Genomic DNA, 24127 nt, shown 5'->3' with positions numbered 1-24127 from the left:
CGCTCTATAGGACACACACACATTTCCCCTTGATTTTTGGAGGGGGAAAAGTATGTCCTATATATTATCTGTCAACTATAAAAGCACCGGTTTCACAGACCAAAGTGGTTGAGTGGGTTAAGGTGATCCCACAGGTAAACTGGTCCCAATGTGTTCATTTACACACTCAAGCGAAACTACAGAAATATGTGTTTGTCAAAAGTTCTAGATAAAATACGAAACGTATAGGAAAGGGTCGGGAACTTATCATGCACTTCAAAGGAAAAAAAAAGTAAGTATATTTTTCAGCGTGTGCCCAATAAATGGCTCTTTCCTAATTAGAAATTTCCATAAAGCTACACTCAGCTTTTAAAGTAAAAAAAAGTATCCTATATGCTTCGCAAGGTGCTTGGCTCTCACTAGGAGCTGGATATATTTCTGCTGAGTTCGGCCATAAATGGGCCAACTACTGATGGCAAACAATATAATTGCCTTCTTTATTAAATTTCACAAGCAGAGAAATGTTTTAGATTCTTGTTGAACCTTTTAGAAAAAGGCATTAGCACCACAGCAGTGGAACTCAGGCTAGAGATGGATGAGCTTGCCCCCACTTGCCTCGAGTTGAAATAAACCAGGCTGTTTCTAGAAAAGTCAGAAATAACTGAGTTTATTTTCTAAACTCACCTGCCAGCCTTCCATGAACCGGAAGCTGCCTTATATCAGAGAATCACAGTATCGTAAAGCTTTGGAAGGGGCCCGAGAATCATCTAGTCCAACCCCTTGCAATGCAGGAATCTCAACTCGATCATACACAGCAGAGGGCCATCCAACCTCTGCTTAAAAACCTCCACGGAAGGAGAGTCCACCACTTCTTATGGGAGTCTGTTCCACTGTTGAACAGCTCTTACTCTCAGTAAGTTCTTCCTGATGTTTGGTCGGAATTTCCTTTCTTGTAACTTGAATCCATTGATTCAGGTCCTAACCTCCAGAGCAGGAGAAAACAAGCTTGCTCCATCCTGCATGTGACAGCTCTTTACGACACGATGCGATAATCTTTACTGTCATTGTCCCATACAGAACAATGAAACTGAAAATCTACATCAGACATTCAGAAACCAACAAGCCTGTTATCCCAGCTATCCCAGCCTGGTTAGCCCCCTAAAAACTCTGATATCCCATAATTAAATACAATATACTCCCATAGAGACTACCTTAAAGGTAAGGGTACCCCTGCCCGTTCGGGCCAGTCGTGTCTGACTCTAGGGTTGTGCGCCCATCTCACTTAAGAGGCCGGGGGCCAGAGCTGTCCGCAGACATTTCCGGGTCACGTGGCCAGCGTGACGAAGCTGCTCTGGCGAGCCAGCACCAGTGCAGCTCACGGAAACGCCGTTTACCTTCCCGCTATAAAGCGGTACCTATTTATCTACTTGCACTTAGGGGTGCTTTCGAACTGCTAGGTGGGCAGGAGCTGGGACCGAAAGATGGGAGCTCACCCCGCCGCGGGGATTCGAACTGTCGACCATACGATCGGCAAGTCCTAGGCACTGAGGTTTTACCACAGCGCCACCCGCGTCCCTTACACTGCCTTATACTGTGTTTAAAACCAAAATCGCATTTGAATAGAAATTTTTTCTCAGGCGGCTAGTCCTTTAGATAGCTAGCTCAACAGATATCTGAAGATATCACCCAGAAGAGTTCTGCTGGGCAGCAAAGAGATTGTGCAGTGGAGGTGGTGAAAGAACACTAGTAATAACACCTGATTTGTACTCTTCATGCAAACTCTGCTCAACGTTTGAATTCATCTCTAGAAGTGAAAACTTAAAAGCCACCTGACTTGCACATCTATGGCTAGCACTTTGCATCCTATCAGCTTCAAGTGCTGATGGGTCACAGCACTCAGTGGAAGAGCACATGCACTGCATGCAAACAAACAAAACTCAAAACCCAAAACTCATGTCCCATCCCTGGCTTCCCCAGGTAGTTTTGGGAAAGACACCCAGAAGGTGTCAAAGAAGGACAGAACTTTCTTTATGTATGCAACAACGGCAGCAAGGATACTCATCGCAAAGAACTGGAAAACTCAAGATCTACCCACGCTGGAAGAATGGCAGATGCAGCTGATGGACTATATGCAGCTGGCGGAAATGACTGGCAGAATTCGAGACCTGGGAGAAGAAAGGATTGAAGAAGACTGGAAGAAATTTAAGATTTATTTACAAAATTATTGTAATTTGATGGAATGCTAAGAAGGATGCTTGATTATAAACAATTGGCCATCACTAAATTAGATGAGTATTATTAGACTATATTGTAATGATTGGTTATAAGATTACAAATAAGATGGTAATTTGCTTGAAAAATTTTATGAACAATGTAAGTGCGAGTGGATGACGCGAGGAAGTCCAAAGATGTTATGAAATTTTGTAAAGACACAAACAATGCTGTTTTTCATTTTTGTATCTCTTTTATTAAAAAAACCTAATAAAAATTTTGAAAAAAAAAAAAAGTTTTGGGAAAGACACATGTCTGAAAACCTAGAAATCCGCTCCCTGTCAGTGCAGACAGTGGTCCAGGGTTGTAGAGACAGCATCCTGTTTCAGAAACTGTATTTTTGGTATTCATGCAAAAAAGGTGCACAAAGACTGTTGAAGCATAGCAGTGTCTGAAAGAAGAAAAATGAATGCAAAGAAGTCTATAGTGTACAGGGCATCAGCATGGGTGGAAGTGGGGCAGGGTGGGGGTGGGGAGAGCTGGTATTACTTTCAAAATTACTGCCTTGTTCCATTCTTCTGGGAAAGTTCAAGATCTATTTCTCTTTAGGGGGAGAAAAATTTGCCTGTCGTGGTGAGCAATTTCATAATCCCCCCCACCGCCCCAAGCTGGAGATGGTCTGAATAGCTTTGACTCAAACAGCCAAAGCTATTAGACCAAACTGAGGCATTTCTGAACCCCCCTGGGGTGCAGAATAAACCACAGGTGAACATCAAGTAAAGCAGGAATGAGTTCACACCTGTTTCTAAGCTCTTCCCTGTTGTGAAATCCAACAACACTGCGGTGTGTGTTCAAGCGCCAGGACAATGGTGGGGGGGCCAGATGGTTGGATTTTACCCATCCGGTCCTCACTGGACTGGGAAAGAGGTCAGCACCCAGGTGGAAAACAGCCAAGCAACTGGCCTCACCCACCATGCTTCTGGTATTCACACCCCACACAAACTGCAGCATCATGAAATGTCTGTGCGAGAGAGATTTTATTATTCAGCTATTGAGGCAAACTGGCTTCTATATTTCTTCCATATCAACAGAGAGAAATGGTTTCCCGAATCCTACTGAGAAAGCCACTGCAGACTCTTCAGCTACCCAAATTTTTATTGCCAGAGCTACTGGCTTGCAGGTTTTACCTTCAACAGCCAGTTCTAAGTAAAAGTTTCGAACAGGAACATTTACCTCCCCACGTAATGAAGCAGATGCAATTACTGCTAAGTGATCAGTCGATATATATTAATAGCCATTCATTCTATGACAGGGTGAAATGATGTTGGCTCTCTAAAATATGCTGCAGAGAGCAATATTTCATGGGCATCAGAGACTGGGATTGGATCTCCATTCACACCAGTTTGACTTGGGAATACCCACTTCTCCTTTCACACCAACATGAAACTAAAGGTTTTTTCTAATACTGTGCAATTCCACCCCCTTTTCTCTCCCCTCCCCATGTGACCCCAGCTGCACAGGGACGCCAGGTAGGGGGAGTGGGGGCAGGTCCCCCCAAAAAATTCAGGAAGGAGCAAGGCCCCCTAAGAGTTCCACGGCAGCTGGAACTTTGAGGTCACGGTAGCTGCAGTGAGATGGAGCAGGGTAGCTCAGTTGGTTAGAACATTGTGCTGATAACACCAAGGATTCAGGTACGATCCCCGTTTGGTCAGTTGCATATTTCTACATGGCAGGGGGTTGGACTAAATGATCCTCAGGGTCCCTTCCAAATCTATAATTATATGATTCTCTGTGCCTGCTCCTGTAGCACAGGATGGAAGGCCAGGAAGCATATTCTCTAAATTCCAGCAAGGTGGAAAAAGAGGACTTGTTTCTTAGACTGCTAATAACTGCACAAAGGTACCCAGATATTAGCAAAGCACTTGAATAGCATTCATTACATTAGATGTTCTTTACCTGTAAAGGAATGAATGTAACTCAGTGGTAGAGCACCTGCTTTGCATTCAGAAGGACCCAACATCTTCAGGGAGGACTAGGAAAGATTCCTTGCCTGAAGCTCTGGAGAGTTACTTCAGTCACTAGAGACAATACTGAGATAGATGGACTCCGTGTAGGCAGCTTCCCGTGTTTCTATGTAAGAATACGAGTAAGAGAAAGATTCCCCCTCCCTCTCTGGCTGCCTAAAAGAGATAAATTGCTTGTAGGTTCTTAAATTATGAAGAGTGAGCACCATTCACTTTTATTGACAATGCTGCAGTACTCTGTAGGAGAAACATTTTGCCACTACTCAGCACAAGCGATGTCAAGACAGGGGTACTTTGTCTAGGTTGGAACTAGCTGGAAGGAACTATACAAAAACATTTCTTGATAATAAGACATTGGCAGTCTCCTGGGAACGCAGGCCGACAGTATGCACATGTTAATTTCACCTTCTTGCAAAATGCTCTCTAAAAAGATGGTAGGCCTGAAGTCATAGATTGCAATCCAACACAGAGTCAAGCACCTTTGTTGTTGCCCTAGGCTCTGACAGCTCAGTCCTATACACATAGAATAAAAGAGTTGGAAGGGACCACCAGGGTCATCCTCCTGCAATGAAGGAATCTTTTGGCCAACATGGAGCTCAAACCCACAACTCCGTGATGAAGAGTCTCATCGCCAACTGAGCTATTAGGCAGTTGTAACTGCCAAAAGATTGGACCTCGTTTATGTTAATCACGCTTGGTTCCCAGTGAATCAATGTGACTTAGACAATCTTTTTACAGTGATTTCAGGGGGACCTAAAGTACCACCAAGTCCGACCCAGTGACTTCTTAAGGGTCAGAAGTGCCCCTTGAAACTATGTACTCCAATGCTCGGCCTGGAAAGCAGATACTCAAAATATTCCCAGTAGATGCTTGTCCACAATGAACTTCAGGAATAATTCTGGTGTCACTCACAAGTTAGGGACATTGGAAGCTGCCTTATAGGGAGTCAGACCATTGGTCTACCTATCTCTGTACTGTCTATACCAGTGGTGGCCAAACTTGGCCCTCCAGTTGGTTTGGAGCTACAATTCCCATAATCCCTGACCACTGGTCCTGTTAGCTAGGGATGATGGGAGTTGTAGTCCAAAAACAGCTGGAGGGCCAAGTTTGGCCACCACTGGTCTATACTGGCTGGCCATGGCTCTCTCTGATTTCAGACAGAAGTCTTTCCCAGCCCTGCCAGGAGATTCCAGTGTATAGAACCTTGGACCTTCTGTATGCAGAGTAGAATAGGTTCTCCACTGCTGAGTCTTTCAATCTCAGTATTTATTGGAAGAGAGTGAGACTCTTAGAGTATAGCAGAAAGTTCTACTATAGCTATTTCTTTGTAAGCTAGTTATGTGCTTTGTTGCCCTGGATAATAGTATGCTGCTAATGTTGTAAATAGACAGGAAGGGTATAATTACAACTAGTCAAGAGTTAATACATTGTTCTGAAATGTATTGGTAAGGGCCAGTTTCCCAAAGCCTTGAAAGTGTTTCACATGTTTGCTTGAATAAAACTGTTGAAGAGTTAAAGTGTGTGCATGTGTGTTTGTTTGTTTGTTTGTTTGCGTGTTCTAAACTGGGAATCTTAGTCTTGTTTCAGATCAAGAAAATCCACGTTACTTATGAAGACACCTGAGCGAAAGAGAGACAGAGACTAATAATAATAAATATTGTAATAAAATAACGAAATTCTGGAACGGATCCTAGAGTTCTGCTTCTCCTCAGACATTGGCTTGGGGTTCAGTATAACTATGGTGACTCAGTGGAGTAGTTGCTGAGTCATAATGAGGAACTGGGAGGAGACCAGGGCTCATAGTTTTCTTCTGATACAGATAATATCTGGAGGGTGTTACACTCTTGTGCTCTGTCATCTAGCTGCTGGCCTAGTACCTGTACCCTGGAAGAATTATTGTGTTGTCGTTGTCTGTTTCGGATGCAACCCTCAAGTCACTTCCTCAAAAAGTCATTACAATTTTGTTTGACAATCTTTCAGAGTCAGTATAGTGCAAGAGAGGGACTAAGAAAGGACTAGTATTGCTGGTTATCTAAGTAAGTGGGAAGTATAAGGATATCTGCTTGACGTGTAGCGTTTGTAAGTTGCTGCTCTGTTTATTTTATATGAATGAATATGACTTTGCATAATTGGTATACGTGTGAAATATTTATTTATTTAAAGTGTGCTCGAATTGGGTTAAAGTCCCCCTTTCTTCCATGAAGCTTACTGAGTAACCTTGGGTTGGCCTAACCTACCTCACAGGGTTGTTGTGAAGATGTAATGGGTGAACTCCGCATGTCAGCACTCTTGAGATTAGAAGAGGTAAGAGGTCAGAAGAGCCCTGCAAGATCAGGCCAGAGGCCCATTTAGTCCCAAATGCCCACCATACCGTCTTTGAAATCTGTGGCACCAGGGAAGGTCTCATGAGGGGGAGGGATCTTCCCAAGGGATTTGGTGTTTTTGTGTGTGGAGAGACAACACTCATTGCCTGGAGAGAGGGCGCAGGCAGCAGTGGCTGCATCTGGATGCCAGGTTTTGCTGACAGACTCTCCCAGGATGCTCAGACCTCAATAGATGTTCAAGGATGCAGACCCCTGATGTAGCGTGGCCTGGGATAAACCTCTATCCCCTTTGAAACTTCCAAGCAGGCACACACTTAATTACAGCCCTTGCTACAAATTAAATGACTTTGCTTTAATTTAGTCCCTTGCTAAACACCTAATAAGTTTTTCCTGACATATGCTGTATCCACAAATCATTATTTTGCCCCCCAGTGGGCACACTCACACAGAAACAGGTTCATCAGATATGGAATCAATTTAAGCTAATGGTATGTGAAAGTATTGTAAAATTATTTCAGATTTAAAAGCAAGCAATTGTTAGAAGCTGACTCTGGCCTGATCTCATATATTCCAGTACAGCCCCCTTAAGTTTTGCCTCTCTGTGTGACAAAATAAGGCTCAAAAATGCAAGGGGGGTGCTTAGTTCTCTCTTACGGCAAAATGAAGTGGCCTTTGTAAGAATCTGACTCAATGACAATTTCTGATCTGCAAGTGATCTGCAATTTTGTCCACAAACCAGCCTCTGGAAATCTGCTTTGTGATTTCCCCCCTCCCCTCCTTCTTTCCCCTCTTTTCTTTTTGTTCTGTTTTCATTCTTCAGAAATGCAATTCAGCTAACTGACTCAACTTACTTCAAACTTTGTTCCCTGACTCAGGAGGAGCAGCTGCAAAAGTTCTTCCATTTCCCACATCTAACCCATGCTGGCTCCCATCGAAAGCCAAATTCCTGGCACGTCCAGGAGGAGAGAGGAATCTACGGGAACAAGAAGTGCCGGAGTGGTGCTCTCTGGTTACAGGGCAGGTGGAAGGTGGCACCGCTTTTAATAAAAACAGAACACCGATCAATTTCCAGAGATCAGGGATGGCTCACAGTTGTTGTTTCGCTCTAGATTTCCCTGGAAAAGTCATTTTTAAGAGGGAGAAAATATCTATGAGCTCTGCCAGTGCCTTGTTACTCTTTCCTCTTCTGACTAAACTTTTAACAAACACATAAGTCATTTTTGCAGCTCCTCCAAGCAAAGTAAGACCATGGTATAGAAAACAAGCTCTGCCCCCTCAGACTGTTCTGCTACAAAGGAACTTGTTTGGAAAAGAAACACCTATCTTTTGAGAAATATTACGGAAACCAATCATCAGGCATAAGGAGAGTCCTACTGGGTCAGAACAAAGGCCCGTTTTAGCCTAGCACTCTGTTCTCACAGTGGCCAGCCAGGGACTGAGCTACATTAGTAAAGAAAAAGTGTTTTAAGTGCATTATAACCTGTGACAACAGATGGTGCTGTGGAGTCCTGTCTTTCAGCAACATGATTTCCTATTATGAGGTTTACAACGCTGTCAGGGGCTCAGGAGCAGAGGCACAGGAGAGGGAGGAAATGGAGAGCGAGGGGGAGGAATCCGAGGGAAGCGTAGGCGGTGACAGTGGTCAGAGGGATTCCACGAGCCTCTCCAGCGAATCGGAAGATTCACAGAAGGGAGCGCCGATGGCCAGGGCAAGGGGGGTGCCAAGGGGGAAACCCCAGAAGGAAGGGGCCAGCGGGGACTCCCAGAGCAGCAGTTGGAAATCAGGACCAGCTTCCCCACCAGAGCGCAGTGGGGGGGAGGAGTCCCAGGAATCGGGACCAGTGTTCCCACCACCAGCGAGAGGAGATGAGTCAGGATTGACCACGCCTCCATCGGAGAGCGGGGAAACGGTCAAGAGGAAGGTTACCGGCTGGGTGCGCACGCCAAGTTCAAATGTACAGGTGAGCGGCACAGCAGGTAGCTCGGATAGGGAGCCAGGTCCTAAAGCCCGCCGGAAGGAGGGGCAAGACTCAGGGGGGTCAGCGTCAGAAGAGTCCAGAAAGGAGGAAACCCCAGGGGGCAGAAGGACCCAGAGGAGGAAAGAACAACGGAAGAGGTGGAGTAAGGCTAGAGTCTTAAACTGGTGTCTAGGAGGCTGAGACTCAGATGGAGCTTCGCCGGTCTAAGTTCTAAGACGTAGAGTTGCACGCTGCGGTTTGGAAATGGAAACTAATCTTCAATAAAGACTTTTATACGTTATTACTGACTAGCGTTGGTCCTCTGTGAGCTGGGACCTGGAGGCAACTCTGACAAACGCGTTTTCCTGAAATGTTTTTTTGATGTGTCTAGATCCAGCTCAGGTACCTGAGGGAAGCCCCCAAGTTCATGCAGCCCATGAACGCAACAGCTCTCTTTTGCTTGTGGTACCCAGGAAATGGCATTCAGAGGCAGACTTCCCCCTTCAAAACAGGTTGGCAGCCATCCCTACATCTGATAGTAAAATAATAATCCATGTGTGAAGAAATCCATGTGTGAAGAAATACTTCTTTTTGTCTTTCCTGAATTTCCCAGTGCTCAGTTTCATAAGTATTTTGGTATTATGAGAGAGGCAGATGAACTTGTCTTTCCCCACTCTGTGCTTAATCTTGTATACCTCATACCTTGACCCCCTTACGGGCCCCTCAAATATTTTATCTGTGGGGTGAAGACCCCTCGGCCCTTAGGAGTTGGCTCCTGTGCCCCTAGGCGACTTCCTGCTCATTTCTGTTGTGAACATGGATACCGCATGACAGAAGGAAACACTTCTGCTACATCAGTAAAAGTTATGAAGCCTTTGGAACGTTGGGAGTGGCTGCTTTCTAATCTGAATTTTGCAGAAAAGTCTGGCAATTTTAAGAAAAGGGTTTGTGTTGTTGCTGTTCTTTTAAAAAAAATCTGACTGGGGTGGTGAAGGTGAATATGAAGAAGATGTTGAAAGCCATCAAGAAAATTGAGGATCACAGAATAACTGAACTGTTGGGTAGGAATGAAAAGGTCTCCTTGATTTTGATTTATTGCATTTCTGTGGAGAGAGAGAGCTCAGGCAGCAGAGCATGAGACTCGTCATCTCAGGGTTGTGGGTTTGAGCCCCACGTTGGGCAAAGAGATTCCTGCGTTGGACTAGATGACCCTCGTGGTCCCTTACAACTCCACGATTCTATGATTCTATGCCGCTTTTCATTCAAATGAATCCCAAAGCCGTTTACAAAAATAAATACAGTGATAGAACGTAACAGAACATCACAAATACTGCATAAATCTTATAGAACGATTAACAAGCCATCAGGGAAACAATTGCAATCTATGAAACACTGTTAACAAGCAGCAACTAAAAAAATCAGCTGAAATATCACAATTAAAGCAAAAGTCATATTATATGATTAACAAATCAGTACGACATTCATCCATAAAGCTGTATTAACAACTTTAGCAAAACAGCAACTGAAAGATCAACGAAGCACTGTTAAGGTCACACACTCCACCAACCCATGAGTCATAATCTTTCACTCTATTCGGCTCATTCAAATACACATACAGTGGTACCTTGGGTTAAGAACTTAATTCGTTCCGGAGGTCCGTTCTTAATCTGAAAATGTTCTTAACTTGAGGTACCACTTTAGCTAATGGGGCTTCCTGCTGCTGCCATGCCACCGGAGCACGATTTCTGTTCTCATCCTAAAGCAAATTTCTTAACCCAAGGTACTATTTCTAGGTTAGCAGAATCTGTAACCTGAAGCGTCTGTAACCCGAGGTACCATTCTATACATATTCCCTGTGGCAGCAACTCCCTTCTAAAGGTTCCTCGGACTTGAGCTGGAGCAGCAAAGGTCAAACCAAGCACCCCCTGATGGAAAACAAGAGTCTCCCCTCACAGTCCTTCCTCTGGCTAACAGTTCCCTCATGAAGGTTCCTAGGGATGGAGGGGGGGCAAGGCAGGTTGAAAAAGCCATGGCAGGATTGGCCTCACCAATTCAGAGGCCTTTCATTGCCTGCCTGTCACAGGGGCTCGTGTCTGTTTACTTATAGCACTTTTACCATGCTCTTGAGCCAAAAAGAGTTCTCAGAGTGGCTTACAGAAAATCACCAGTAACAAATAATGATGATGATGATGATTGCTATTTATTAAATTTGTATACTGCCCTTCATCCGTAGATCTGAGGGCAGTACACATTAGTCTGCGCCTGTAAGCTTACAATCTAAAAGACATGACACAAAAGGAAAGGGGAAGGGGAAGGGGGGAGGAGAAAAAGCAAATTCAGGAACCAGTTCTTAAAATTTACAAAGTTCATCTAATGCCCCACTTGAATGGAAACAGTTGGCGGAGATGAGGAGCCCCTCTCAGCAGAGCCAAGGGAGTGGGCCCAGGAAATCCCAGCCAATGATGTTGTGGGATTTTCAGGAAATGCAGGATGGCTGAAGAATACAGACATTGGCTAACATGAAAGTAAAGTAAATCCCACATCTCGCCCATGAGGATTTAACTGAAAGTTTTCTCTTATTTGGTAATTTTCAAATGCAATTTCTTTCAGCATAATTTGGCAGAGGAATGTAGTTAAAAACAGAAGGAATTTTTTTGATGCAGCACTACTAGTATGGCCAATAAACAGAACAAGGTTAAATAAGTCCAGTTCTTGTTGAAACCTTGGCATTTAAAAGCATCCCCCCCCTCTATTTTGACTGAAGAAATTTGCACATTGAAGCTGATGATTTGCAGAACTTGTGTGTTCTACAGGCACATTATTACACAGAAAAACCTTGAAACGAATAAGCTGCGAATGAAATATGAACACACTTGTGACTGAAGGTTGAGGTGTCTGCTTGTTTTAAAATTTATTTCTAATCCTAAGCATATTTTCTCAAATGAGAAACGTTGAAGAAATTCACATAGGGAATCAACCCACCCCTTCACCCCCAGCAATTTAACACATTTATAAGCCTCCTTCCCCCCCCCCCCCCGCTTGGTTTTTAAGACTGTTTTGCCACCCTTGGGAATCATTGCCTGAAAACAAGGTGGTTTAGGTCATTCCCTCTTATAAACCCAATGTATATATAGCACACGAACAAGTGCAAATCTCAGAGTCCCATAAACATTATATTTCATCTGCAAGACCCTGAAATAACAATGAGGGCAGCGTCAAAAAGGTTCCTCTTGACAGACAAAGTTTTAAATGTGTATTAAGGGTCTTTGTGACACTAAAAAAACAACCACCCTGAGAATACAGACAAGGAGGCTTGAAGCAATATTTATATTATGTTCTCTCTCCTCGTCCCGGTTTTTGAAGGTTTTGTAAGTAATGGATGATTGGATCATGAGGGTAAAGTCTACTGTTTTCCCCCAAAGCTTGTGGATAGTTGCAATCTACAGTACTCAAAAGGGGAAAAAATGTTTTTACAGGCTCGAATTCCCACAGACTCAAATGCTGTTTCCCCCGCTCAGAGTTACTGCTGGAGGTCAGGAACAAAAGCGGGAGGAACTTTTGCCGTTTTGAGGTCCCAAAAGTTACATGACTTCAAACATGGGGAGGCGGCTGCCCTCCTGCGTGCCTTACCTATCTCATCATCGCGAGCCACTTCTGGCAACAGCACATTTTCAATAAAGCTGTGTTATATTAATTTGGAAGAGCAACCTTCCCAGCAAGCTTGATCCAACTTAAATATGGAAATAGTGAAAAGCTTTGTATTTGTGCCAATGGCAGATTTCTTCAATCAGCCCTAGACACGCTGGGTGAAATTAACTCCGGACATCTTAGTGAATTTTGAGCGAGGCCTCCCATGGCAGATGGCAGGCAGGGGGATGAAATGAGCAACCAGTTAGAGGGCAAACAGAATGAGTAATGCTGCGTGAGGCAGAATGTATTCAATGTAGCCCTAGAAGCCAGAGCAGTGGCTCCCAAATAGCCTCCCCGCCCCCCATGGACCACTTGAAAATTGCTTCATGGACCACTTGTTGATTTTCCTCCCTCTTGTAATAACAATAATACCTTTATTGTCATTGTACAACATGTAGCAATTGTAATGTGCTGTGCTAGGTGCTGTACAGTGGTACCTCAGGTTACATATGCTTCAGGTTACATACGCTTCAGGTTACAGACTCTGCTAACCCAGAAATAGTGCTTCAGGTTAAGAACTTTGCTTCAGGATGATAACAGAAATCGTGCTCCGGCGGCGCGGCGGCAGCAGGAGGCCTCATTAGCTAAAGTGGTGCTTCAGGTTAGGAACAGTTTCAGGTTAAGAACGGACCTCCGGAACGAATTAAGTACTTAACCTGAGGTACCATTGTATTATTTTTAATTGCATTCTTCTTCCTGGTTTTATTTCTTGTCGACTACATTTCATGGTCTTACCATTGAAATTGCAGACATAACCACTAAAAGCACAATTAAGAGTTAACATGAATATTTCACAGCCACAGATCCACAGATGCCATGGACCCCCTTGGATGAAGTTCGTGAACCATTGAAGGACCACAGAAGACAGTTTGGGAACCTATCAGATTGAGGATGGCCTCCTTTACAGAGGACAATCCTCTATTTGAAGCTGTCCACTGTTTGAATGGTGGTCCAGCTCACGTCCAGTGTAAATATCTTATTCTTTATGTTCTTAATACAATATTGTATATACCGCCATGCAGTATTTCATATGAAAGTGTGGTTTTAAAGTGATAGATAGATAGATAGATGATAGATAGATAGATAGATAGATAGATGATAGATAGATAGATAGATAGATAGATAGATAGATAGATAGATGATAGATAGATAGATAGATAATAATAGATGAATAGATATAGATAGATAATTCGTGCATCTTTATATCCTCCTAGCATTTTCAAAGTCAAAAACAGAGATGCTCCTGAGAACTTTCAACACCCCTTTAAAAATGTCCAGCAACATTTACAATCTGGATAGGTGGTTATTAAGGATGGATGGATCAATCAATCAATCAATCAATCCACGTAGCCTTTCATAAATCCATTCCATCCTGTCTCTGTATTTAACTGTTCGTTCATTTTTTAAATGAACAAAAATGTATATTTGAATTTATGAAATTACTGTACACATTTCTAAGTGTACCTTATCTGAAAATATGCATTCCTAAGTGCCTGGTGATGCATTTTTGGAAATGAAAACCACATTGCAAAAGGTGCAGATGTGTGAAATCCGAAGGAAATAGACATTCTGATCAGGGCATTAGCTCAGGAGAAATTGATGGTTGATTTGTATCGGATTCACAAAGATCATATTCCCTAAGCATCCCTAGTGGCCATGTGTGGAGCAAGAATGTGGCAACATGCTGACCTCACTTGCTTCACACCCTTCCTTGAGTGTTTTTGCCTGCCTGGAATGTGTCTTTGGAGTCTAATAATGGCTCTTGCTGGCCTGAATGGAGGATAGAGACGGGTGTGGGAGTGTGTGTCTAGACTAGCCCACTGTGCAAAGGTAAAAAATTACATTCGTTAAATTACACCACCACTTGTATGTAACCTCTGGTAGGTCACTCAAAAGGGGATGAAACCCTTAGATTCAAAAAGGTTTGTCACCCCTGCCCCAAACTTGGAATTGTTAGTTCTATATTCAGTTATAGGGAGAGGTGAGACACTTGGACATTCTTTTTATGCCACATTCAATAAGCCCGAAGCTCCTCAAAGATAGGGGCACTGTTACAGATGGGGGAGTATTTTCATGCAAACCCGCTTAATTCTCCCTGCCCAAATCAATAAGCGAACTGAAACACTGCTATCCTTCAGAATAAGGATACACAGTTCTCCAACCCAAAAAGAGAGCACAAAATTGAATATATTAGTGAAAATAATGTGCAAAATAACATTATATTTTGGGAATTTTCTTGGGCAAATGCATGCACTGGGCAAAATCACATTCAACGTGTGGATAGTATGAGAAATGCATATGAAAATGTATTCAGTTTTTAATATGAAGATTTAACAAGAAAATTTCACAAACTGATGCCGGAATGGGGTGAAAAGAATTTACGGCTGGAAAAATGAGAAACTGAGAGAAACCAAAATTGACAGACTGATCCATCCCAAGGCATCGTGTCTAAGCACCCTCATTTTTGCTGCTGGGTGAGCCGATAGAAAATGCTCAGTTTCTAAAAGCGTCTAAGAAACTTGGCATGAGTGCAATATTCACTACTGAAATTTACTAGGTCATGAAATATTAATCCTATCCCACTGTCTTCCTCGTGGTATTTTACTCCATTTATTTATTTAAGAGCAAGATTTCCAAGAATGCTTGTGAACATTCTTTTTGCACTTTGTCAGCTGAGACCTATATTCTCATTCCTTGACTTCTGCCAGCTGGTTTAGGGATGTCTCTACGGAGAAAAACATCTTGTCTCCATAACGGCAAACAAATAACTCCATAACAGAGCAGGCATCGATTCGGATATCAGATTCAAACTGCAGATTGTCAAAGGCTACCAGAGTTTTTCAAGTAATATGTTTTACCCATTGCCTCCTATGAAATGTGTTTTATCACTTGTATGATGCTGTGCGGATTTTTCTTTTTTATCCTGGTGCTGCAATTTGATCATGGCCTGGCAGTTGGTATTCCTCTCATGGTTTCACCATTTCTTTTTTTTTAAAAAAAATAATTTTTATTAGTTTACAACAAAAACAAAAACACATACTAATTTCACTTCCAATTTCTCACAAATTATTTCTTTTCTGGACTTCCTTTAGCTTTTCCGTAAATCATCCATAGTCATTATTTAAGTTACGCATTCCTTAGGTTTGTATTGTCATTATTTATACCTTTCTTTTTCTATTCCCTTTAAACAATACTTCTCAATTTTCACAGTGCTTCTTTAAATCCCTCTAGCGTTATCTGTCCCTCACTTATACTTTCCAGATATTCCACAAATTTCCCCCAGTCCTCGATGAACTTTTGGTCTCTTAAATATCTAATCTTCCCAGTCAATTTGTCCAACTCCGCATAGTCTAACAGCTTCATTCTCCATTCTTCCACCGTCGGTATTTCCTGTTGTTTCCATTTCTGGGCCAGTAACACTCTTGCAGCTGTCACTGCATATTGGAAAAATTTACAATCCTTTCTCTTTATCTCATTTCCTAATATTCCTAACAGAAAGGCCTCTGGTTTCTTTATAAATATATATTTTAGTATCTTCTTCAATTTGTTATATATCCTTTCCCAGAAGCCTTTCACTTTCTTACATTCCCACCACATATGGTAAAAAGAGCCTTCTTTATCTTTACATTTCCAACACTTGTTACATGTCTTATACATTTTTGCTAATTTTACCGGTGTTATATACCATCTGTAAAACATTTTCATAACATTTTCTTTTAACGTCATACATGCTGTAAATTTTAAGTTTTCTTTCCATAATTTTTCCCAATCCTCAAATTGTATGTTGTAACCAAAATCTCTGGCCCAATGTATCATTACCGACTTGACTTCTTCATCCTTCAAATTCCATTCTAGCAACAACTTATACATTTTGGATAAAATTTTAAAATCATTATTTATTATTTCAATCTGAAATTTTGAATCCTTGTCAGCATAACCACATTCTTTAATATCTTTCCTAAACATTTCATTTATTTGGAAGTAATGCAACCAATCATATACATGTTCTTTAACCTGTTCATATGATTTCATTTTCCATTTTCCTCCTTCTTTAAATAACAATTGACCATATGTGATCCAATTGCCTCTCATATTAATTTTCTTTATACTCATAAATTCTAATGGAGATAACCAGTGTGGTACTCTAGGTTCTAATAGGTTTTTATACCTATCCCAAACTTCAATTAAAGGACCTCGGAAGATGTGGTTCTCAAAACCTTTATGGATTTTCTTCTTCTCACACCATAAATAAGCATGCCATCCAAATCTGTTATCAAACCCCTCTAAGTCTAGCAATTCCTATGGTTTCTTGCAGAAAACCAAACCAGTCAGACACAGTGCTGACTTCACACAGCATTTCAAACGAAGACTGAATGCGGCTACTTCTTAAAAAGTGGCCACCAGGAAGCAGATCTCTACAACTGCTCTTGCAAAGTGGTAGATCTGGAGATCTTGCATTCCCAAATTACCCCTTGCCCTCTTCATCTCTCAACCTCCAACGCATTGCTATGTATTAATAATGTCATTGTCCTTACATATAATTTTAGAGCACCTATAGAAAACATCAGGGACCAGTTGGATGCAGTCGGAAGGATCAGAGGAACCAGCTGGAGAACTCCCAGGGGAAGAAGGCTCAGAGCCAGGGATTGGTGGTGAGATGACAATGAGTGGTCAGAGGGAGAAGACTGGGAGGAGGAGATGTTGGAAGCTGAAGAGGTAACAGGGCTTTGTGAGTGGGGGCAGGGTGGCAGAGAGAAGTCTATAACGCCTTCTTGTATATTTTCTCACTAACACATGCATTCTTATGCACAATTTATCCTAGCACATGCATTTCTGTACACACTACTTGGCTGGAGAACTGCAAATTTTGAAGGGTGGCTGATTTTCAGCTCGCATACTGTTTCAGAAATTGTGAATTAGAGACGTTCACCTTTAAATGTGAACTGAATCAAATTTCTGCCCCACTCCTGTCTATCACTGGGTTCTGGCCCCTTCCCTTGCTGCTCAGGCCAATGAGCAAGCCCAATCCAGAGTTTCGTCTAGCAGGCAGGGTCTTTTAGCCGCCATGGCCTGGCCTATTGGTGCACAAGCCATCATTGACTGGTAAGGCTGGTCTCCATTGGCCATAGATAGGTGGTGGTGTAAGACCTACTGCACAGTCCACTTCTGGCACCAAGACATGATTAAATAAAACAGTGGTTCTGAACAAATTGTCCGCATTTATAAGCTTCTTTATCATTGTTTCCTTCCACAGCCAACATCCCCACATAATACACTGGATGTGAGAGAATCTCTTTCATGCATCCTACATTCATGTCCAGCCATCCAGAACTGTGGTTTGCTCAATTACTTTGATCCAACTGGAATTTCCCACATTAGTTTTCATTTATTCCTTTGGGTTCTTGGTTTGTTTTCCCTCCAAGATTTGGGTTTTTTAAAAAAACAAATATTTTCCGTTAAAACTAATTACTGATGTTTAAATATCTGGGCATTTTTTTAGAGCTTCAATGAGTTAAAGCCTGGCAAGGAAACTGTAAGGTTGGGCTGCAAGTTGTTTCAATAAAGGGTTTCTTTTTACAGGCAAGCCATGATGAGTTTTCTCCTGGTAATCCCCTTTCAATCCCAATTCCCGGGAGAACCCCTACAGCGAAGGTGATTCACACAAAAAGGAACAAGCTTGGGAGGAGGAAAAGGACCACTTCTGACAACAAACACATCATGTAAGTGCTAGAGCTACAAATAATGTGATTTAGGTCTTGTTAAAGATGTTTTAACTATCCAAGCTGTAGCCTCAACAGGATTTATTAGGTAGGAGAAACTCTCAATATTTATTTATTTATTTGATCTTACTGAAGTGTGTGGCTAGAGCATACAGTGGCTCTCTTTAATATGTCCCATTTCACATCTAATTTTATTTGTTGTTGTTGTTTTTTAAAAAAATGTATCCCACTTTTCACCACCGAAGTCTGAAAGTGGCTTACAAATAAAAATACACAGTATGCAAAACTTAAAACATAAAGTCAACTGCAGAAATTTAAAGACATGGAAGATCATTAGTTTTTTTTTAAGAAAATAAAATAAAATGGGAGAAGCATTCATGATGCAAAGACCTTCTGAAATAATACTGCTTTAGCCAGGCACCTGAAACTCAGCAGGGATGGTGCTTGTCTGATATTTAGTAGGAGGGAGTTGGGCCCACAACACTGAAGGCTTGACATCTCATTGACGTGACTCATGCTTCTGCTCCATGGAGGAGCAATATTAGTGGCCCTCCATGGACCTGAAGCATGAGTCACGTCAATGAGAAGTTGAGCCTCCAGTGTTTAGGCCCCCCTTTTAGTGCCTGCCAGATTATCTGAGTTATTGACTTGGGAAGGACAAGGTAAGGCAGTCCTTAAGGTATCCTGGGCACAAGTTATTCAGGGCTACGACAAAACAAGCTTGCACTATCTTTCATGTGACAGCCTTTTAGATATTTGAAGATGGGTATCATATCTCTTCTCACTCTCCTCTTTTCCAGGCTAAACAATCCCCACTTCTGTCAACTGTTCCTCATAAGGCTTGGTTTCCAGACCCCTGATCAACTTGGTCACCTTCCTTTGCACACCTTCCAGTTTCTCAATACCCTTATTAAATTGTGGCGCCCAGAACTGGACACAGCACTCCAAGTGTGGTCTGACCAACGCAGAATAGAGCAGTACTATTACTTCCCTTGATCAGGACACTATACTTCTGTTGATGAAGCCTAGAAGAGCATTAGCTATTCTAAAATATAAAATGTGTCAACACATCACAGTTTTGACTCATTTTATTTTATTTTATTTGTATATTGCCCTTCATCTGAAGATCACAGGGTGGTTCACAACATAAAAACACAAAATGAAGACACAAAAGACATAATGAACAAAAACAAAAGCAGAGCAAACCAATAACCCTTCTCTCACAAGAGGACCTCACTTCTTACTTCCAAGAGTGCTAAGCTTGTAAATAGGTTTGAACCCTCCTAACCAAATCCAAACCATATGGGAGAACACGCAAAGCTATTTTATTTAACAACAAACACAGCTAATTCTAAGGCATAACATGTATAAACAATACAATAATTAAAACGCATGGTTGTGCAACAGTAAGATTTCCCCACCCTTGTCCTTCCCATCAGTATGTCCCTCAATATTTTGAAGATTCTTACTCTTATTACGGCTGTGTGTCCCCAAACCTGGAAGTGGTCTGAGCCTCTGACTCTCTAAATCTTTCATTTCATTGCTGGCCTGGTGTGATGAAGGTTTTGTTCTTCCTGAAATGTGCATGACTGATGCTGACACACACTAACCAGAGGATGAATGAATGATGGATGAAGGGGAGAAAAAGTACGTACGTGTGTGTCAGAGAGGGAAAGAACGGATGATGGAGAGAATGGAAGAGAGAAGGATGTCTCGCACCTCAAGCCCAAAGGTTCCTCATGCCTGCTGTGCAAAAATGGCTTTGAAGAATCAGGGTTTAAGAATCAGAACAAAAGTCGAACTCTCATAAACCAGTCGTAGCTGGGATGTTTGTAAGACGAAACAACAACAAAACTGTGCTGTGGGTGGTGGTTAGAAGAGTATGGTGAGAAATAGGACAGGTTCGGATTCTGTAACAAACTTGCACAGGATCTAAATGAGTGATGGGAACCTGTGGCCTCCACATGTTGCTGGACTACAACTCCCATCATGCCTCACAGTTGGTCATGCTGGCTGGGGCTGAGGGGAGTTGGTATATCCAACAATAGGGCCACAGTAACCCAGCCTCTCACCTAAACACATTCCAATAAGACAACATGGAAAGAGGCATTATCAAGAGTCCAAACTGTAAGAGCCAAGGGGATATACCATGTGAGGAGCAGAAGTTTTAGTTGAAAGGCACCATAGATGAACCACGGTGGAGGTGATAGAGTAAGACATTTCAGACAGAGGAAAATGGTTATATGATGCTGCTTGTGTTTGTGCTGTTTAGCTTATTTTTTTTAGGTTGTTTTAGTCATAGTGTTTTCTAGAACGTGGTGGCTTTAGTGATTTGTTAACTGTTCTATATGATTTGTGTTATATTTGTGACGTTCCATTCTGTTTTCTTATTTATTATTCGTGGGCTGCTTTGTGATACGTGTGAGTCAAAAGCGGCATAAAAATATAATAAATGGAAATGGAAAACGGTTTTCTCACTCCACGGACAAGAGGTTAGATCTCTAAACAAACAGCATTCCCATTGTTATAAACAACTGGGTGAAAGCAGTGATGAACTCTTGGCATTAATTATATAGCTATGCATATTGCATGATCACTTGACTGGATATAATGTGGGAGTCGAGAAATGAAGGAACTGGAGCAACAGAACTAGAAGGAATATTGGCTTTGATCTCTAGGGGGGAAAGCAGAAATGAGAACCTGCAGCTTGTTACATAGCAAACCTAGAAAGGAACCAGTTTCAAGGTCCAGCTTCTTGTTTGACTTGCTCTGTTTTTATTAGATCTGCCCATTCCTGATCTTTCTTACTGGGGGGGGGGGGGGCGGGCTGCAGCTTTGCTGCCAGCAAAATTGCAAGCAATGATAATCCTGATTAGCAGCATGGAAGGCAGTCGAGGAGGCCCGGGACTCAGTTATACCACATGGTATGGTTACTAGGTGGCTTCTGTGAAAACTGTCTACATGGGCCATTCTTCTATCAAACCTTCTTTGAAGGAGCGATGGTGACCTAAAAATGACTGGCTCAAAATATGTGGTGGACACATATCTTCTGATGCATGATCAGACTTCTTATTGGAATAGCTCCATAGCCCACAGAACTGAATGGAGAGTCTCTGCATTCCATTTGTAACCACAGTGCAGTAACCACTCAAAACATGTCTGGTCTGTCTTGCTGATCACAGTTGCATCTATTTGTTTTGGGTTTTTGAACCATAGCGTTGTGGTATGACAGCACACTACATGCCCCTAATGAGAGTAATTAAATCCCTGCTATGAAGCGTGTGAGTTTGTTTGTTTGTTTGTTTGTTTGTAGGGTGGACCAAACGATAGGAACAACCACCCTCAGAGCATACTGAAAGAGATTACTGTGGGAAGGGCGATGGCAGCATTTTGGAATAGGCATAATCCCCTGCATGGGGAGATTAATTTATAAAGTTGTGACAGGCAGAGGACAGCACTAGGCTCAATTCCACGCTGATTCATAACCTGTATTCATTTATGCAGAACTGCACCATGCTATCATTCTCGCAAATGCAAAATAACTGTAACAAACAACCGCAGAAGCAAATGGAAGAATTCTCCTGGCTAGTAAGGCAGCAATGATATGTGCTAAACTAAGGCTGCAATCCATAGGAACGTGGGTGGCACTGTGGGTTAAACTACAGAGCCTAGGGCTTGCTGATCAGAAGGCCGGCAGTTCGAATCCCTGCGATGGGGTGAGCTCCCGTTGCTCGGTCCCTGCTCCTGCCCACCTAGCAGGTCAAAAGCACATCAAAGTGCAAGTAGATAAATAGGTGCCGCTCCGACAGGAAGGTAAACAGCGTTTCCGTGCGCTGCACTGGTTTGCCAGAACTGGCTTAGTCATGCTGGCCACATGACCCAGAAGCTGTACGCCGGCTCCCTTGGCCAATAAAGCAAGATGAGTGCCGCAACCCCAGAAGGCTGCAATCCAATATCCACTGATCAGTGAGAAAGGCCTACTCTTCAGAGTATAGATGCCTAGGCTTGTGCTGTAAATGAAATTCTTGCAACAATAGCACAACTAAAGCAGGTGGCTTGGGACTAACCTCTCTTTTTTTGGCCAGAGGGTTGCATTCCCTTTTAGCCAACCCTCAGAGGTGTGCATACAAGTGTGGCCTAAGCAAAAATGGGCATCGCCACCCCACATTCCCCCTTGCACACATGCAGACCACACATGCCCAAAACACAACACATGTGTAGTAATGCTGATACAAACTCCTCTAAAGGAGCATTATTACACATCACGTGTTGTGTTTTTGGAGGGCAGTTCTCTTTCCTGCTGCTCAGCTAATTGGGAAATTGCAGAGAGAGGGGACACCCAGAGGTGGCATGAACACAGATAGCTGCAGGAGCACAACACATGCACACACTCATTGGACCTTTCCAGCCAGTGTCTTCTTTTGGCACAATTAGCTGTCCGGTTCGCCTCTCCTACCAGCTCTCTGCAATCATTTCTCCCCTGGAAATGACAGGTTTCAGGGACCTGTGCTTTTGGACACGGCACAGAGCCACCTCCCTCGATTCTCACCTTTCCTGAGCTGGCTAATTCTCACCTTTCCTGCTGCTAGGAGAGAAGGGTAGTCCTGATCTGCCAGAAGAAGAAGACTTCAAAGATCCAATGAAGTCATCAGTAATCCGAAGACTCCAAGGCAGCGGAAGATTGTGATCCTGCATTGCTGACAGATCACCCCCTTTCCAGTCTGGGCAGGACAGACTTCAGACAGAGGGCGGGGCCTTGGCCAGGGCTTCAACAAACTGAACAAAGAGGCTTCATGCTGCAGAACCAGGCTGGAAGGGCAAGTTTGCCACCAGTGAACTAAGAAAGGATAAGGGCAAAGTAGCGCATTGGGAGTGCAATGTCCTACTGGGCATTTGGAACAGTGTTTGCAAGGGCGGCTGATCGCATGGGAGCTGAAGAATAAATCTTGGGAGGGTGGGGATTTGAGACAGCTGAAGTTCTGGAGCAGGAAAAGGACTGGACAAAAGAGCCAAAAATAGCTCCAAGCCAGGGACTGGAACCAATGCATCCTCCAAGTACTGTGTCAAGAACTGCAGCAGATGTTGCTGGACCACAACCCCCATCATTCTGTGAACACTGGCAATGCTGGCTACATCTGATGGGAGTCCAACAGCATCTGGAAGGCCACAGCCCTTCAATAGAGGGTGATCCCAAAGCCACGCACTATAAGTCAGGGATGGGAAACTTGTGTCCCACCAGATGTTGCTGGCCCACACCTCCCATCGTTCCTGGCAGATGGCCATGCTGCCTGGGAGATGGAGTCCAATAATAAATTTGGAGGGCCACAGGTTCCCCACCCTTGCTATAGGATAAGTTACCATGCATGCCTGGAATGTCCTCCAACTGTGAAATCCCTCTCACGTATAATTTTTGGATTCCCTAACTGCCAAAGAGCATTGCAAAACATTTCCAGGGTTTGTGCTGCAGAAGTATCATGTTTGCAAATGTTAGCTGCGCCCACAAAGACCAGCATCGGTGCACTAGCTTTTGTGATTTTTAACCAGGCCGCCGCTCCTGAAATGGTCCAGGACTTGCCCTCCTGTAAAGCCTCCACATGCCCTTAACCACAGGGCTAAACCTCCATAGATTACCACAGCATACAGTAAGGCTGGATTTTACTGAGCGCATAACAAAGAATGCTATTTTTAGAACATGGCACTCTTAAGTGGACATTTTAAAGAGGAACCGACAAAAGTTAGAATGTACTTTCTGGTAGTAATTACCTCCTACAAATGTGACTCATTCCTGCAGTTTGAATGTATACGTTTGATGTCCCAAAATCAGCAGTCTTATAAATAAATCTCTGAATCACAGACAGAAAGCCTTTAAGTGTTCAAATATTTCTGGCTGCTCTGGGAAGCAAGTTTTTCGTTTAAGCTTTTAACTTCATAACAAAATTCCAAAGTCACAATGTTGATATTTAAGGTAGGCAAATGCAGATAAAAGGCAGCCTGCGAAGAGAGATGTGTATAAGCATCATGTTCTTTCCCTTGTCTTGTCCATATAGCTCTGTAAACACGACCTTGCAAAGTCGGGACGTGAAGAGCAGAGAGGCTGGGACTGTTTTATTGGGGAAGGACCTGCAGCTCAGCACTAGAGGACATGCTTTACGTGCACCAAGTTCCAGGTTTAGTTCCTCACATCTCCTTCTAAGGTAGTGAGGCTGGAAGGATCCCTGTCT

The 24127-nt window shown here is 42.9% G+C and overlaps 2 long non-coding RNA genes across 3 annotated transcripts in view; one reads left to right on the top strand and one right to left on the bottom strand.

The window, feature by feature from the left end:
- The window catches only part of LOC310828095, a 60452-nt gene that overhangs the window by 3611 nt on the left and 32714 nt on the right, over positions 1 to 24127 (bottom strand). The gene's annotated exons all lie outside the window — the stretch shown is intronic.
- On the top strand, positions 8999 to 18006 carry LOC310828139. Its single transcript, XR_014556714.1, has 3 exons — positions 8999 to 9440; positions 16745 to 16838; positions 17767 to 18006. It is a non-coding gene; the product is annotated as an uncharacterized lncRNA (long non-coding RNA).

This window comes from Podarcis gaigeae (genome assembly GCF_964106915.1).
Source record: "Podarcis gaigeae genome assembly, chromosome: 12".
NCBI classification, from domain to species: Eukaryota; Metazoa; Chordata; class Lepidosauria; order Squamata; family Lacertidae; genus Podarcis; species Podarcis gaigeae.
The sequence above is the reverse complement of the archived record's forward strand: the minus strand, read 5'-3'. Positions and strand labels throughout refer to the sequence as shown.